This window comes from Oncorhynchus kisutch, linkage group LG13 (assembly GCF_002021735.2).
Source record: "Oncorhynchus kisutch isolate 150728-3 linkage group LG13, Okis_V2, whole genome shotgun sequence".
Taxonomy (NCBI): domain Eukaryota; kingdom Metazoa; phylum Chordata; class Actinopteri; order Salmoniformes; family Salmonidae; genus Oncorhynchus; species Oncorhynchus kisutch.
Window position 1 is genome coordinate 61,055,322 of NC_034186.2, and position 17,470 is coordinate 61,072,791.

Below are 17,470 nucleotides of genomic sequence, written 5' to 3' on the forward strand. Positions count from 1 at the left end.
TTTCCCCTGTCAATACTCTAATGTCAATGGAATAATTGTTTTGGGTTAAACATTTATTTTATGAAAAATAAAACATAATTATTCGATAATTATTCAACTCCCTGAGTCAATAAATGTTTGAATCACCTTTGGCAGTGATTACAGCTGTGAGTCTTTCTGGGTAAGTCTCTAAGAGCTTTGCCCACCGGGATTGTACAATATTTGCACCTTGTTCTTTTTCAAATTTTTCAACCTTTGTCAAATCGGTTGTTGATCATTTCTAGGCAGCCATTTTCAAGTCTTGCCAAAGATTTTCAAGCCGATTTAAGTGAAAACTGTAACTAGTCCATTCAGGAACATTCAATGTTGTCTTAGTAAGTAACTCCAGTGTATATTTGGCCTTGTGTTTTAGGTTATTGTCCTGCTGAAAGGTGAATTTGTCTCCCAGTGTCTGTTGGAAAACTAACTAACCAGTTTTTCCTCTAGGATTTTGCCTGTATAGACCAGTTTTATTGCTTCTTTAACCAGGACAACAGTTTATTTATCCGATAAAATAAAAAATTAAAAAACATAATTCCACTTACACGTTATGTCACAAAATCTCAACAAAATGTCGAAAGAGTCAAGGGGTGTGAATACTCTCTGAAGGAAATGTATTTTCAGGTAGAGCTATGAAGCATCTGTTCTATATTTCTCCCCATCGCACGTTTTTCTCGCCCCACACAGACCGGATAAATAAGCTGTTGTCCTGATTAAAGAAGCAATAAAACTGGTCTATTTGTGGGTTCGATTACAGGCTCAAAATTGCCAGAATCAAAGAACCTTCTTCTGAAACTCGTCAGTCTATTCTGGTCCTGAGAAATGAAGGCTATTCCATGCCAGAAATTGCCAAGAAACTAAGGATCTCGTACAATGCTGTGTACTACTCCCTTCACAGAACAGTGCAAACTGGCTCTAATCAGAACAGAAAGAGGAATGGGAGGCCCCGGTGCACAACTGAGCAAGAGGACATTAGAGTGTCTAGTTTGAGAAACAGACACCTCACAAGTCCTCAATTGGAAGATTCATTAAATAGTACCCACAAAACACCAGTCTCAACGTGGAGACTCCGGGAGTTGCAAAGAAAAATACATATCTCAGACTGGACAATAAAAATAACAGATTAAGATGGGGAAAATAACACAGACACTGGACAGAGGAAGATAGGAAAAAAGTGTTATGTACAGATTAATCTAATTTTCAGGTGTTCGGATCACAAAAAAAATTAAATGAGAAAAGATGCTGGAGGAGTGCTTGATAACATCTATCAAGTATGGTGGAGGCAATGTGGTGGTCTGGGGATGCTTTGGTGTTGGTAAAGTGGAGATCTGTACAGGGTAAAAGGGATCTTGAAGAAGGAAAGCTATCACTCCATTTTGCAACGCCATGCCATACCCTGTGGACAGCGCTTAATTGGAGCCAATTTCCTCCTACAACATGACAACGACCCAAAGCACAGCTCCAAACTACGCAATAACTATTTAGGGAAGAAGCAGTCAGTTGGTATTCTGTCTATAATGGAGTGTCCAGCACAGTCACCGGATCTCAACCCTATTGAGCTGTTGTGGGAGCAGCTTGACCGTATGGTACGTAAGAAGTGCTCATCAAGCTAATCCAACTTGTGGGAAGTGCTTCAGGAAGCATGCGGTGAAATCTCTTCAGATTACCTCAACAAACTGACAACTAGAATGCCAAGGGTCTGCAAAGCTGTAATTGTTGCAACTGGAGGATTCTCTGACGAATGCAATACAATTATTATTTCAATTAAAAATCATTATTTATAACCTTGTCAACATCTTGACTATATTTCCTATTCCTTTTGCAACTCAGTTCATGTATGCTTTCATGTAATACAAGGACATTTCTAAGTGACCCCAAACTTTTGAACGGTAGTGTACATGTAATCTGTTTGACTCTATGACGCTCACAAGCCACACGAGTAGTTAGAAGGTAAAGGAGTTCTTGGAACATCATAGGAAATCCCAGGACATAATGTCTATAACACTGTAATAAGCTCACATAGTTGCGGTCACAAACTCCAAACTCACTGGAAAAACTGTGCGGATACTATTCTATGTAACAATAGATTACTATCCAGGCATTCCACAAAATGGAACAATTACATTTTTAAAAGTATAACGCCTAAGACAGTCAGTAATGACAAAGAGTTTAAATTGGAAGAGATGAACAGTAATGCTCGTTAACGTCGGTCCTTATTTTTATAAATGTTTTATTTGTCAATAAAACTCATTAATGAAACTGTTTATGTCATATTGTCACATTGTTTTGTGTTTTACTTGTAGCTCTGGTTGTCCTGAAAAGACCATTGTAAAACACTTAATTGTGATGCTAAATATAAGTGCTGGACATGCAAATAAATTAGTGAAAAAAACACTGAATTTTGCTGGGGTCCTCGGACCTGATGAGGTTTTAATGGTTGGGCGTAGACAAAAGGTCACCCCCATTTTGTTACTAATGCCTGTGTTTCTCTTCCTGGTTTCTTCCTTCCTCTCTTTATTTCTAAGTCATCATCACTCCTGAAGTCTGCCTCCATTTTCTGTCCTTCCCCCTCTGTCATCCTCATCTTCAATCTTTCCTTTCTTCTCCTGTCAGCCTCTGTTCTTCCTTCCTTCTCTCTTTCTCCTGCTGTCTCTCTTGCTTCCTCATCCCCTTAATCTCTCTCTCTCTCTCTCTTTATCCTGTTCTTTGTTCCTGTCACCCTCTCTATGTTAGTAATGACCTCTGTCATTGAAGGGGATGTGGTAGGATAGCGAGGGTGGTGTTTTGGCTTTCTACAATTATGTTAAAGTTGTCTCACACACACATTCGCGCGCACTAGCACACAATTATTCACACACTCGCACACACTCACACAAATATACTATCCACCCACAACCACATACTTTGACATTGACACCGTACATTTACACCATTGACATGTTCACTTCCTCAGATCTCCTTTAGATTATCAAGAGTGATGAGGATGGTTCCTACCTGCCCTGCAATCATATCATCTCTTGAGCATTATAGTGAGTATAATCAAAGCCATTTCAAAGGCTGAAGGACACGATTGAAAGAGTCAAGGACCCTTATTTAGGAAAGATTTCTGACAGATAGAAACTTGCCACTTCATCTTGTGTGTGTTGTGAAGAGAGGGAGCATAGAAAGGAGAAAGAGAACGACGAGTAGAGGAAGGACAACCTTGGAGAAGGACAACCTAGACAGACTTTGCCCTTTCAGACCAATGTCCACATGAATTTATCTTTTCAGAGCAATATGAAAAATATCCACCTTTTTCCAGGAATGAAATTAAATCTCTCAGTGCAGCAATTTCGGAAGCAGGATTGAATAATTACTGTAAATCGGTCACAACGTTTTAAAGGCAAAAACACCTAGCTTTATAAAAGCTTGGAAATTATGAGTCTCCAGGATATGATAAAGAACAGGTAGGAATATTGAAAGCTTCCAGCAGGTCATGAAAGGGAAACACTGTAGTTAATTGTGACATTTAATGGTTAGCTGTAAGGAGATGTGTGTGAAATAGTCTCTTGATGGTTTCCACAATACAGAATGAATGACTGACCAGATTAACCTTTGTCACTGAAATGTTTGGCTGTTCAGTTACACGTAACAGGATTCTCAACTAAAGTCTAACTTAGTGTTAGAGTACAGAAGTTGAGAATTATGATGCCTGTCACGTGACCTTGGAGGTGTAGTAACGTGGACACCTGAGAATACAGTCATGCTTTGTTGTAATGTGAGCTGACCCTATTCTTGAGTTTTAGTTTTATTTGCTTGATGTTTCATCGTCTGAACCCAGGCAACGGCCGTTGTTTCATTCATAATTCACAAGTTTGGATATTTTGCTCAAGCTTTGATTCCTTTTGAATGAGAAAGTTAATCTTCAATTGCAGTGCATTCAGCTCATGGCTCGATGTGTTACCACATGAGACTCTCCCTCCCTATGCTGCTGCTGCTGTCATGCAGGCTAAGTAGCCAACAGAGGGTTAGACTGTTTACGTTCTGCCACAGACTCCTGCGTTTCGCTAGGACACTAATCCTGTCATGTTCCCTCAGTGACGCAAATACAAAACCACACACAGCCTCTGCAAGGTCAGGACAACCTCATTGAGTTCCCTCCGAATCACGCCGCCAGCCACTCGCCATTAAATTGGACCGCCTCGGGTTCGGTGACAACCATGGTTTGAAAATTTGTCATGACAGGTAGGTGTCACTTCCTTCCTGGTGTTTTTTTTTTAGCAGCAAAATCTGATTATATACCAGTGGACCAATTGACAGCCTGGCATGGTCGCCACCCACAACCATCTATTGTCTCCCTATCTATCCCAGGGTGCGCTCTGATTCATGCACTCTTTCTCTTTCTGAGGCAGCCTCTCCCTCAGCTCAGCTAATCACCCCTATACATTGCTCTCTCTCCCCAGAAGCTCTGAGAAGACTCTTTATCGCTCCCATATACTTATGTATACTTGTGGTTTCTTGTACATCTCCTTAGAACTTTAGACCAATAGCAGAGCTACTGAAATTGGGAACCTGTCAGCTTGGTTGCTTTTCAAAGAACTTGATGAACTTGCCTGGTATATAATGGTCCATTGATTCGTTTGCATTCAAGTCTATGTAAAGTCAGTTATTAGAGCTATCGTTGCCATAATGTGCAAGATAACTAAAATAAGCTAAGTGTTTCCCCTGAAGCAGTATTGTATTGCTGAATAACATCAAATAAAATACTGAGCTGGATTGTCGGGGTTGATAAACTTGTAGGCTGGTGTCAGGCTCAGTCCCTTGTAACAGTCACATCCCCAGTCCCAAACTGAGTAGAGAAGTCATCACAGTTTAAATTTCATGCAGAGATGGAGCCCTTCGTAGAGATACATCCCCTCTGGCATGAAGATATTAGCAGTGAGTTGTGGTGTGACTGACAAAGCGAGCATTACTGTTAATCTATTCCAATTTAAACTCTTTGTCATTACTGACTGTTGTAATGAACATGATGGTAGACAGAGAGCTGGTTTCAAGCGCAGGGCGCAGCAGTTGTTTATTGTAAAGGACCACAGGAGGAGGCAGGTAGCTGGGTCCAGGGGCAGGCAGAAGGTCATACACAGGGTGTCCAAAAGGGCAACAGTACAGGCAGGGAAAAGGCTAGTAACATCATCTAGTAGATCAGGCAATAGGTTGAGAACAGGAAATCCGATAGGCTAAAGTACAGGCAGGGGAAAGGCAAACTATCATACACGGGAGGATTAAATTACGGTGGCGACAGCGCTCCGAATAGAAGTGTGTCACAAAACAAACAATACCTCACAGTGATGGGGTGCAAAGAACGGAACTAAATAGTGTGTGGTAATGACAGTGTGAACAGGTGATCAGAATTCAGGTGCCTGGGATCTGGAGAGTGAGCTGCGTTCAGGGGATCTAGGTGTTTGAGAGTGTGAGTTGGAAGCAGACGTTACAACTGTCTTAGGCGTTATACTTTTTAACATGTACTTGTTCCTTTTTGTGGAATGTCTGGATATGAATGTATTATATATAATAGTTGTTTTTCTGCACAGTTTTTCTAGTAAAAATGTCTTCACAGAAGTTCTTTATGTAATATCAAATTAGGATGAATTATGATGGCAATATACATACAGTATATTATTGTGGTGCTGTATATGTTTCAAGAACCTTCCTTTTTCCTTTAATATAGCAGGCGACTTTCGATTCAATAAATGTGGGACCACATTGAATTTTTACACTTCATTGCAAACTGCATGCAGTGAAGTTTCCCATCTTACTGTAAATGTTTTCACGGAACTACCTCCAGCTAAAGTTTTACAGGGGAAACATACATGTAGATAAAGTATCATGTGTTTTGAATAAATGTGTAGAATACATGAATGTAGTGTACAGTACACTATTGATAGACATTCATAGCAACACACACAGCTTCTCGTATAATTAGCACGTACGTATGTTGAACAAGAGACACATTTTTCTCTCCCCATGACCCGCCTCTCAGTGTGTCAACACTTAGGAGCTATAATTCCTCACCCCGCACTCCCACGATATTCCCAAATCTATAGAATCACCCCCTGGGTCTCCCCACCTCCCCTAACCCTCACACCCAGCTTATTTCCCCAAATGAACTACCAAGTCCCACTCTTTCCGTGCCGTCCCCCTCCTCCCCCCTAAACCAACATTTGGTCTTCATTTAGAAATAATTTACTGGTGGGCCTGGGGCTGTACAGACACGCTAGCCCCACTGCTAATGGGACTTGACTGTGGGAGAGTAAGGCAGGAAAAGTGTGTGGTAGGGTTATAGGAGGGGGTTGTGGAGAGAAATTCCCTGCTTCTATAAATCAAAACCAGTTTTGAGAAGAGGGGCACCAGAGAGGGGTTTAGAGGGAGTTAAAGCTTCCATAGTTTACAGCCAATGGCAGCAGCCGCCTGTTAAAACCAAGCACCACTGGCTTTTATTTATTTACTTGAGCAATTTAACCTTTATTTCACCAGGAAGTCTCTGGTGGCGAGGGGGGGGGGGGGGGGTCAGAGAAAGAGTGCTGTCAACTTTTAGGCTTGATTACCCTCATGTTCATGCACATAGCCCAGAAGTTGCAAGACCAGCTCAAATTCTTGATTAAAGACATGTCATCTTCAAAGCGTTGACTCTCATCAATAATGATCAACATTAGCAGCCCCAGTAAAAGTGACAGCATTAGTATTATTTATCCTAGCAATTTACTTGGAGGATTCAAGTTAGTTCTATAGGTTATGTGATGAAGAGACTGGTTCTTTGCTTTGGTATGGTCTGCTGACCTTTCAACACCACATTACTTTTCTTTCTGAAAATGCACCCTCCTCGTTTTTACTAGGACTATAGCATATTGTATGTGCAACAAGTCAAGTCAAGGCTGGGAACAGGACCTAAAAGTTATTTGGAGGACAGGGTCCTCATCACTGCCCTGTGTGATTCAGGGTTTCCTTCAGACCAGATGGATGAGTAACCTCTACTGACCCTCCAACACCATTTTCAGCAGCAACCTCATTTTCCCAGAGGGTCTGCCATCCAACTGTTGGCTTGGTCTAACCTTGCTTAGTATCAGATGAAAGCCAACGGAGGGATACAGGGTGGTGTGGCCAATAGCAGAAAAAAATTGATGTTAATATCTGCATGCAGACATTTAGACTTTTAATCTCAGTTTGTCCTCTGTCAGGCAGAGAAGACTGTTACAATTCTAATCATTTTCTTTACTCAGGAATGTTGTCTCATTCACACACAGCTGTTTCTACAGGTTTGTGTTATTGAGTGTATATTATCCAAGGGGGATAAACATCAAAGCTGATGCCCAGGTATTGAAAGGTGGACAGAGTCTTGTGACATTACACCATAATGCCTGCAGTGGTTTCTGAGGCACAGTTTTGGTCATGTCAGGGAATAGACTAAGAGCATCATTCCAGCCTAGCTGTCTTCAGACAGGAACCCTCTAGGACACCTTGTATGGTGACAGTAATGAGCACAGGGTGTGGGTGCCATTGCCACGTGAGCCTGGCACCATGCCCACAGGGGCTCCGTACCACTCCATGCAGCGCCAGCCTGATTTATGTTCTCTCTAATAGGAACCAGCGGCGTCTCCGGGAAAGATTTAAGCTGATGCCACCTTCAGCTCATTCACATGCAACGGTGGTCAACCATGAGAGAGCGAGACAGAGAGGAGTGAGAGAGAGAGATGCAGACAGATAGAGAGATATGGAGGGAGAAAGAGATAATGGGAGTTGAACTGGGGCTTGTGTATAAGAATCAGTGTGTATAATAGGTCAATTCTAGTGGCTTTTTGGGGGCATTGAAACAAACACTTCCTCCACTTCTATTTGACAAAGTAATAGCATTCATTCTATATCAACATTTGACCATAAAATGAAATGTGACCTCGCAAAATCAAACAAAACAGTTATTTCTTTGTATATATTTTTATCTCATTTTTACATCTACGGACTGAACATACTCTCATGCAAACCCCAATGCAGTATGGATCTGCTATTTTTTTTAACATTTTAGAACCGTAACTCCCTTCAAAAGCTATCCTGCTAACTAGCTACTAGCTAGTAGTCAGTTAACCATCACCGTTAACATCTGCCAGCTTCAGCCCGGTCAACTCCTGCCAGCCTGCACAGCACAATTTTAACCCAGAGCATATCGGACTGCTTTTCCCTACCATATCTCCAGATTCCTACCGCAAACTCTGAACCTTTACTCCGGATCATCGCAGTTAGCTAGCTGCTATCCGAATGGCTACTCCTGCCTAACGTCTCTGTCCCGAAGAAAGCACCAGTTAGACTGGAGCTAGCCTCGAATCTAGGCCCATCTCCAGGCTAGCTGAAGAGATCTATCAAGCAATTCCTGGGCTTCAATTACCTCTTTTGCCAATAGGCCTGCACCGCCGATCCATCACGACTGGTCTACCGAGGTAACCATCCGAGGAGATTTCTGTCCCGAAGCAAGCACCAGTTAGCCTGGAGTTAGCCTTAAGCTAGGCCCATCTCCCGGCTAGCCGAAGAAATCCATCAGATAATCCCTGGGCTTCAATTCTTCTTTTGCCAATTGGCCTGGACCCTTTGCTGCCGACACGGTGCCCCACCGATCCATCACGACTGGTCTGCAGACGTAACCGCCCGAGGGGGTTTCAACAGGCTCCCCCTTTGCGACGTGCCCCTGAGGCCCATCTGCTAGCCTGATGCTCTCCCCGACCTGCTAGCTGTCTGAATCTCTGTGCCACCAGCTCGCCTAGCTACTCACTCGACCCTATGATTACTCAGCTACACCTGCCTCTCCCTAATGTCAATATGCCTTGTCTATTGCTGTTTTGGTTAGTCATGTTTGTCTTATTTCACTGTAGAGCCTCCAGCCCTGCTCAATATACCTTAGCTAGCCCTGTTGTTCCACCCCCCCCCCCCCCCCCCCCACACACATGAAGTGACCACACCTGGCTTAAATGGTGCTTCTAGAGACAAAACCTCTCTCATCGTCACTCAATGCCTAGGCTTACCTCTACTGTACTCACATCCTACCATACCCTTGCTGTACATTATGCCTTGAATCTATCCTTCCGTGACCAGAAACCTGCGCCCTTTACTCTCTGTTCCAAACGCACTAGACGACCAGTTATTATAGCCTTTAGCCGTACTCTTATCCTACTCTGTTCCTCTGGTGATGTAGAGGTTAAGCCAGGCCCTGCAGCCCCAAGCATCATTCCCATTGCCCAGGCGCTCTCATTTGTTGACTTCTGTAACCGTGAAAGCATTAGTTTCATGAAGCCTCCTCCCTAAGTTTGTTTTATTCGCTGCTTTAGCACACTCCGCCAACCCGGTTATCCTAGCCGTGTCTGAATCCTGGCTTAGGAAGGGCACCAAAAATCCTGAAATTTAACCCTACCCCGGCCAACACCTCAGCACCCCCTGCAGCAACTTGCAACTTGCCCCCCCCCCCCCCCTCACCCCTGAGACACCTTCCACCCAAACTGTTATAGACCTATATCCATCCTGTCCTGCCTTTATAAAAATTTAAAGCCAAGTTAATAAACAGATCACCGACCATTTCAAATCTCACCGTACCTTCTCCACTATGCAATCTGCTTTCCGAGCTGTTCATGGGTGCGCCTCAGCCACGCTCAAGGTCCTAAAAGATATCATAACCGTCATCGATAAAAGACAGTACTATGCAGCCGTCTTCATCGACCTGGCCAAGGCTTTCGACTCTATCAATCATCGCATACTTATCGGCAGACTCAATAGCCTTGGCTTCTTAAATGACTGCCTTGCCTGGTTCACCAACTACTTCTCAGATAGAGTTCAGTGTCAAATCGGAGGGCCTGTTGTCCGGACCTCTGGCAGCCTCTATAGTGGTGCCACAGGGCTCAATTCTCGGGCCGACTCTTTTCTCTGTATATATCAATGATGTCGCTCTTGCGGCTGGTGATTCTCTGATCCATCTCTACGCAGACGACACCATTCTGTATACATCTGGCCCTTCTTTGGATACTGTGCTAACAAACCTCCAAACGAGCTTCAATACCATACAACACTCCTTCCGTGGCCTACAATTGCTTTTACGTGCTAGTAAAACTAAGTGCATGCTCTTCAACTGATTGCTGCCCACACCCTCCCACCCAACGAGCATCACTACTCTGGACAGTTCTGACCTAGAATATGTGGACAACTACAAATACCTAGGTGTCTGGTTAGACTGTAAACTCTCCTTCCAGACTCACATTAAGCATCTCCAATCCAAAATTAAATCTAGAATCGGCTTCCTATTTTGCAACACAGCCCCCTTCGCTCATGCCGCCAAACATACCCTCGTAAAACTGACTATCCTACTGATCTTTGACTTCGGCGATGTCATTGACAAAATAGCCTCCAACACTCTACTCAGCAAACTGGATGCCGTCTATCACAGTGCCAACCGTTTTATCACCAAAGCCCCATATACTACCCACCACTGTGACCTCTATTCTCTCATTGGCTGGCCCTCACTACATATTCGTCGCCAAACCCACTGGCTCCAGGTCATCTATGTCTTTGCTAGGTAAAGCCCCGCCTTATCTCAGCTCACTGTTCACCATAGCAACAACCACCCATAGCACACGCTCCAGCAGGTATATTGTACTAGTCATCCCAAAAGCCAACGCTTCCTTTGGCTGCCTTTCCTTCCAGTTCTCTGCTGCCAATGACTGGAACGAATTGCAAAAATGTCTGAAGCTGGAGTCTTATATCTCCCTCTCTAACTTTAAGCATCAGCTGTCATAGCAGCTTACCGATCACTATACCTGTACACAGCCAATCTGTAAATAGCACACCCGACTACTTCATCCCCATATTATTACTTACCCTCTTGCTCTTTTGCACCCCAGTATCTCTACTTGCACATCATCATCTGCACATTTATCACTCCAGTATTAATGCTAAATTCGTAATATTTTCGCCTCTTTGGACTATTTCTCTTTGGCCTACCTCCCTACTCTTCTACATTTGCACACACTGTACATAGATTTTTCTATTTTTATTTTATTTGGTGTTATTTACTGTACGTTTGTTTATGTGTAACTGTGTTGTTGTTTGTGTCGCACTGCTAAGCTTTATCTTGGCCAGGTTTCAGTTGTAAATGAGAACTTGTTCTCAACTGGCCTACCTGGTTAAATAAAAGTGTTCTCAACTGGCCTACCTGGTTAAATAAACGTGTTCTCAACTGGCCTACCTGGTTAAATAAAAGTGTTCTCAACTGGCCTACCTGGTTAAATAAAAGTGTTCTCAACTGGCCTACCTGGTTAAATAAAAGTGTTCTCAACTGGCCTACCTGGTTAAATAAAGGTGTTCTCAACTGGCCTACCTGGTTAAATAAAAGTGTTCTCAACTGGCCTACCTGGTTAAATAAAGGTGTTCTCAACTGGCCTACCTGGTTAAATAAAGGTGAAATAAAAAAAGAAAATAAAAATTCAAAGGTTCAATAAAAAATACTGTTTTCTCTTTCTCTCTCCATCTCTCTCTCTCTCTCTCCATCTCTCTCTCTCTCTTTCCATCTCTCTCTCTCTTTCCTCTTCACTCTCTCTCTCTCCATCTCTCTCTCTCTCTCTCTTTACTTTTCACTCTCTCTCTCTCTCTCTCTCTCTCTTTCCTTTTCACTCTCTCTCTCTCCATCTCTCTCTCTCTCTTTCCTTTTCACTCTCTCTCTCTCTCTCTCTTTCTCTCTCCATCTCTCTCTCTCTCTCTTTCCTTTTCACTCTCTTTCTCTCCATCTCTCTCTCTCTTTCCTTTTCACTCTCTCTCTCTCTCTCTCTTTCTCTCTCCATCTCTCTCTCTCTCTCTTTCCTTTTCACTCTCTTTCTCTCCATCTCTCTCTCTCTTTCCTTTTCTCTCTCTCTCTCTCTCTCTCTCTCTCTCTCTCTCTCTCAGTGGATTTGGTACACTCGTACATTCATGTCATTACATCTGTGGCTATTTCTGAATATGAAAGGCTGTATCCTGCCATTTAAAAGAATGTCACTTATTCTTTAGAAATGGAGACCATTTAATATAGAGATGAGAACCTGCAGGTTAGAAACATAAACAGCGACACTCACTAAGCACATTAGCTGGGAGAAACAGCCTTTGCGTGGGCGGAAAAGGTTAGCGCATCCATACGGCATAAACAGAAACAGCATTACCATATTTCACCGCCTCACCAACAAATGAATATCTCTTGTTTTTGAAGTGTTGCTTTTATGACTACAGTGCCATTGAAAGGGAAAGAATAAGGTTGAACCATTAGATTATCCATCACAAAAAGTCCCAATATGACCATGAGACACAGTGGTTTATGTAGGTAACTTTTTATTAACTTTTTATTAGCTCAGTATGGCTCCCGAGTCGTGTAGCGGTCTAAGGCACTGCCTCTCAGTGCTAGAGGCGTCACTACAGATCCTGGTTCGATTCCATGCTGTATCACAACCGGCCGTGATTGGGAGTCCCATAGGGCGGTGCACAATTGACCCAGTGTTGTTAGGGTTTGGCCGGAGTAGACCGTCATTGTAAATAAGAATTTGTTCTTAGCTTACTTGCCTAGTTAAATAAAGGTTACATTTTTCTGTTGCAACTCTGATGTTCTCCAAACAGTGATGTATTGATGAAACAGAGAAGACATTCACATAATGGTAAAGTTCTCTAAAGGCAAGATAGTTTTTTTTTACTTCAAAGTCGATCTCACGTCTCCAAGTCATCAGTCCCGACACCTACAGTACTAGGATGTGGAATACAACAAAGAGTACCAAGCAAGCCCAATATTTGATTTTTAATGTCTTTCAAGTACTTTGAAAGTATCAAAGCTCACTGTACCTATGTATATGTAGTATTCCAACTCTCTAGATAGTTTTTTAATGATTCCACCCCTATAACCTCTGTTGGAGTGGGTGATATGAATTCATTATTCTGAGCAAAACACATGCAGGGCTCTTGTTAACCTCACACCCGGAGTGTGTTTCTGGGTTTGTGATTCTCTCCCTGTTGGTGGAGTCCTCTTCTCTTCTCATGTCTTCAGTTCACATCCTCTTTGAAGCCAGTCATATTTGAGAGGGTCTAGTTGGGGTTAGAAGATTCACATATGATGTTGTCTGATCACTTCCACATTTGGGGAGTTGAAAAGCTTCAGATTCTGATGGAAGGTTAAATTAGGGATTTTTTTCCATAATTGGTGTCCAAGGCCACCTACACCTTCCGGTGTATCCTTGAAGTTGGGGAGAGCTTTTTTGCCCACTCTCATTGATGTGTCTGTCAGAAAATGGTCCTCAGGCTGAAGTTAAGTAACCGTAAAGTGTCACTAAGTTTACCATGAATCAGACTCATTCACAGCCTGATGCTTAAATACTTAAAGGGTCAATCTGCACTTGCTACATCCATTTTTGGACATATAAGTTAACGATATGTACCCATTAATTCTTGAAGAAACGTATAAATTCCTCATAAGCTTAGTTCAACTGTCATACCCCATCAGAACCCAAAATACAAATGGTTTTACTCAAGTGTTTGTAAACAATGTAAATGTAAACAAACAACATATAGACAAAAAAAATTATACCATGTACATTTTGATATCATGTAAATGGTGGCATTTCTCCAGCCTTATCTCTCAGCTTTTTAGCAAAACAGTAGCAGAGATAAGCTTTTGTTATTGTTTCAACTGCTGATTACCCCTTTAAAGCCAATCAAGAAGGGACGCTATCCTATTCCACTGCCTTCCTCTTACAATATATTCTTCTTAATTAAGACCAAATACATGAGGCCCTGTTGGTAATTACTAATCAGACTTTTATCACAGTTAAGGTGAACTGGGTGTCTAGATGTTGAAAGATGGGAAGGGGGGGCGGGGTGGTGGTTTGTCACATGCTCAAAGTTAAGAGCCAAAGGCACTGTTGGTTGAAAATGAGAGGAGACAAATTTCAGGTCAATCAACCCATTCCCATTTACTACCTTTCAGAATCACTAATTACAGGAAGGTGAATAGTCAACAGCTTCACTGTGGCTTACTATCCTAGCCACAGAGGATCACTGGATTGCGTGTGAATATTCATCTAAACACACACCAATACAATACAGCCATTCAAATGAGCACTTCAATGAATGTTCTAGTGGAGACATTGTTTAGTGATCACTGACAGCCAGGTGAGTGGCCCAGACAGAGACTAACTTTGAGTTTTGCTCTCTACCCACTGTGCCGCCTCAGGGCAGTTCAGTGTCGTTTGAAGACTAAACGCATCCTCATACATCTGTCAGCTTCCCACATACAAATGTAGATCAATGGAAAACAGGTGACAGCTGAACGCCTTTATGAATTTGGATATTCTTAATGTGTTGAACATTGCCAGTCTGGCTACAGTCTCCTACTCTGCTCTGGAGAGAGATCCTCATTGCTCTACACAGGGGCAGTAGGCCGAAAGGTTAGACAAAAGCCCATAATCCTTTGCACCAGCATTGTTTCCTTCTGTTAGATTTCCTACATGACTAGATAGTTAAATAGGAGCTGACTTCTGTAACCAAACATTTCAGGAATGTTAGCTGTTTGCGGTCATGGAACTGTCCAGAGTCAGTTTCCCAATAGCACTGAAACTTAGGCTTACGTGTGTTTTAATGATGCATCTTTCCTACAGCGGCCGAAGATGTAATACGCGTTTTACAAAACACCACGCAGAGAGAATGTTTGATAAGTGCATCGTTGAGGCATGTGTCTATACTGATAGGATCAAAAGAAAGGAAGCACTGCTCTTGGATCAGGGTTCTCCCTTTCCAATCTTACCTTAACATTAGAATTATTCCATAATACTGACAACGCATCAGCTCCTAGAGAGATATCACCTATGGCTACAAATATTAGCTTGTCTTATTCTAATGCGTACCCCATAATAATTCACTAAATCAAATTTGCCACATAAGTTCGCACTTGTTCCACATCATGAAATATATTGAGGCAAAAATGAGGGACAGTAACGTACAAATACTGTAGCGAAATAAAACAATTGATTGAACATGACATTGATTTTAGTATGATTGAAATACATACAGTACCAGTCAAAAGTTTGGCCACACCTACTCATTCAAGGGTTTTTCTTTACTTTTACTATTTTCTACGCTGTAGAATAATAGTGAAGACATCAAAACTATGAAATAACACATATGAAATCATGTAGTAACAAAAAAGTGTTAAATAAATCTAAATGTATTTTAAATTTGAGATTCTTCAAAGTAGCTACCCTTTGCCTTGATGACAGCTTCGCAAACTCTTGGAATTCTCTCAACCAGCGTCATGAGGTAGTCACCGGAATGCATTTCAATTAACAGGTGTGCCTTGCTAAAAGTACATTTGTGGAATGTCTTTCCTTCTTAATGCATTTGAGCCAATCAGTTGTGTTGTGACAAGGTAGGGGTGGTACACAGAAGATAGCCCTATTTGGTAAAAGAACTGTGAAAGTTTATTCAAGTGCAGTTGCATAAACCATCAAGCGCTACGATGAAATTGGCTCTCATGAGGACCGCCACAGGAAAGGAAGACCCAGAGTTCCCTCTGCTGCACAGGATAAGTTCATTAGAGTTACCAGCCTCAGAAATTGCAGGCCAAATAAATGTTTCGCAGAGTTTAAATAACAGACACATCTCAACATCAACTGTTCAGAGGAGACTGTGTGAATCAGGCCTTCATGGTCGAATTACTGCAAAGAAACCACTACTAAAGGACAGCAATAATAAGAAGAGACTTGCTTGGTCCAAGAAACACAAGCAATGGACATTTAGACCAGTGAAAATCTGTCCTTTGGTCTGATGAGTCCAAATTTTAGATTTTTTGTTCCAACCACGTGTTTTTATGATGAGTAGGTGAATGGATGATCTCTGCATGTGTGCTTCCCACCATGAAGCATGGAGGAGGAGGGGTGATGGTGTGGGGGTGCTTTGCTGGTGACACTGTCAGAGATTTATTTAGAATTCAAGGCACACTTAACCAGAATTCTGCAGCGATACACCATCCCCTCTGGTTTGTGCTTAGTGGGACTATCATTTGTTTTTCAACAGGATAATGGCCCAACACACCTCCAAGGTGTGTAAGGACTATTTGACCAAGGAGAGTGATGGAGTGCTGCATCAGACCTGGCCTCCATAATCCCCCAACCTCAACCCAATTGAGTTGGTTTAGGATGAGTTAGACCGTGGAGTGAAGGAAAAGAAGCCAACAAGTGCTCAGCATATGTGGGAACTCACTGTTGGAAAAGCATTCTCTGGTTTAGGGAATGCCAAGATTGTGCAAAACTGTCATCAAATCAAAGGGTGGCTCATTTGAAGAATCTAAAATCTAAAATATATTTTGATTTGTTTAACACTTTCTTGGTCACTATATGATCCCATATGTGTTATTTCATAGTTTTGATGTCTTCACTATTATTCTACAATTTCAGAAAATAATAAAAATTAAGAAAAACCAATGAATGAGTAGGTGTGTCAAAACTTTTGACTGGTACTGTAGGTCTATGTAGATAATACTGTATTTATCTTTTAATACAGTCATCTCGTTTTTTAAACATTTGAAGCGTCTTGATATCCTTCGCTTATTATTCAAAGAAATTGGCAGCTTTGTATTTATTGTCACTGTCACTATCAGGTTTCAGGTATGGCCCAGATGCAGACAGTGTCGAAGATTTAAAAGTTTATTTCTAGTACTGGGGCAGTAAAACAACAGGTCAAAGGCAGGCAGAGGTCAGTAATCCAGAGAGGATGTAAAAGGTCCAGAACGGCAGGCAGTCTCAAGGTCAGGGCAGGCAGGGGTCAATAATCCAGTGAGGTGGGGCAAGGTATAGAATGGAAGGCAGGGTCAGGGCAGGCAGAACGGTCAAAACCGGGAAGGACTGGAAAACAGGAGCAAGAACAGACAGGAGCAGTGGAACAAACACTGGTAGGTTTCACAAAACAACATGAACTGGCAACAAACAAACAGAGGACACAGGTATAAATACACAGGGGATAATGGGGAAGATGGGCGACACCTGGAGGGGGGTGGAAACAAGCACAAAGACAGGTGAAACAGACCAGGGTGTGACAGTCACATGTGTTATCTGCGGTCACAGAAAGACAGATTGTGTTTAGCGGATATCTTCTGTGTATAAAGTGATGGGGAAGGGCAAAAAAGCATCTAATGATGTACTTAGCTGTTCTACAAGTGGTCTGGGGCAGTCATTAATTAAGTAACGAGTGTGTTCAAGATAAACTTAATAACAATGCTTTTGGAAAACCAGGCCCAGGAACGTTAGCCGTTTGTTATCACACAACCTTCCAGCCACGTTAGCTGTTTGCCTACACGAAACCTTTAATAGAAAGCTGAATATGACAATATAGGGCTTTATCTCAGGTTTTCCTATGCAGATGGGTCTAAGTCCTGTCTTTAAATCTC

General features: G+C 42.3%; 1 protein-coding gene across 1 annotated transcript in view; it reads left to right on the plus strand.

The window, feature by feature from the left end:
• Window positions 1-4,186: 4,186 nt before the first annotated feature.
• Window positions 4,187-17,470, plus strand: part of sema6cb (semaphorin 6Cb) — a 153,477-nt gene continuing 140,193 nt past the window's right edge. The window contains exon 1 of the mRNA XM_020498057.2: window positions 4,187-4,242. The gene's annotated coding sequence lies outside the window, so the exon portion shown is untranslated. The remainder of the gene's footprint in view (window positions 4,243-17,470) is intronic.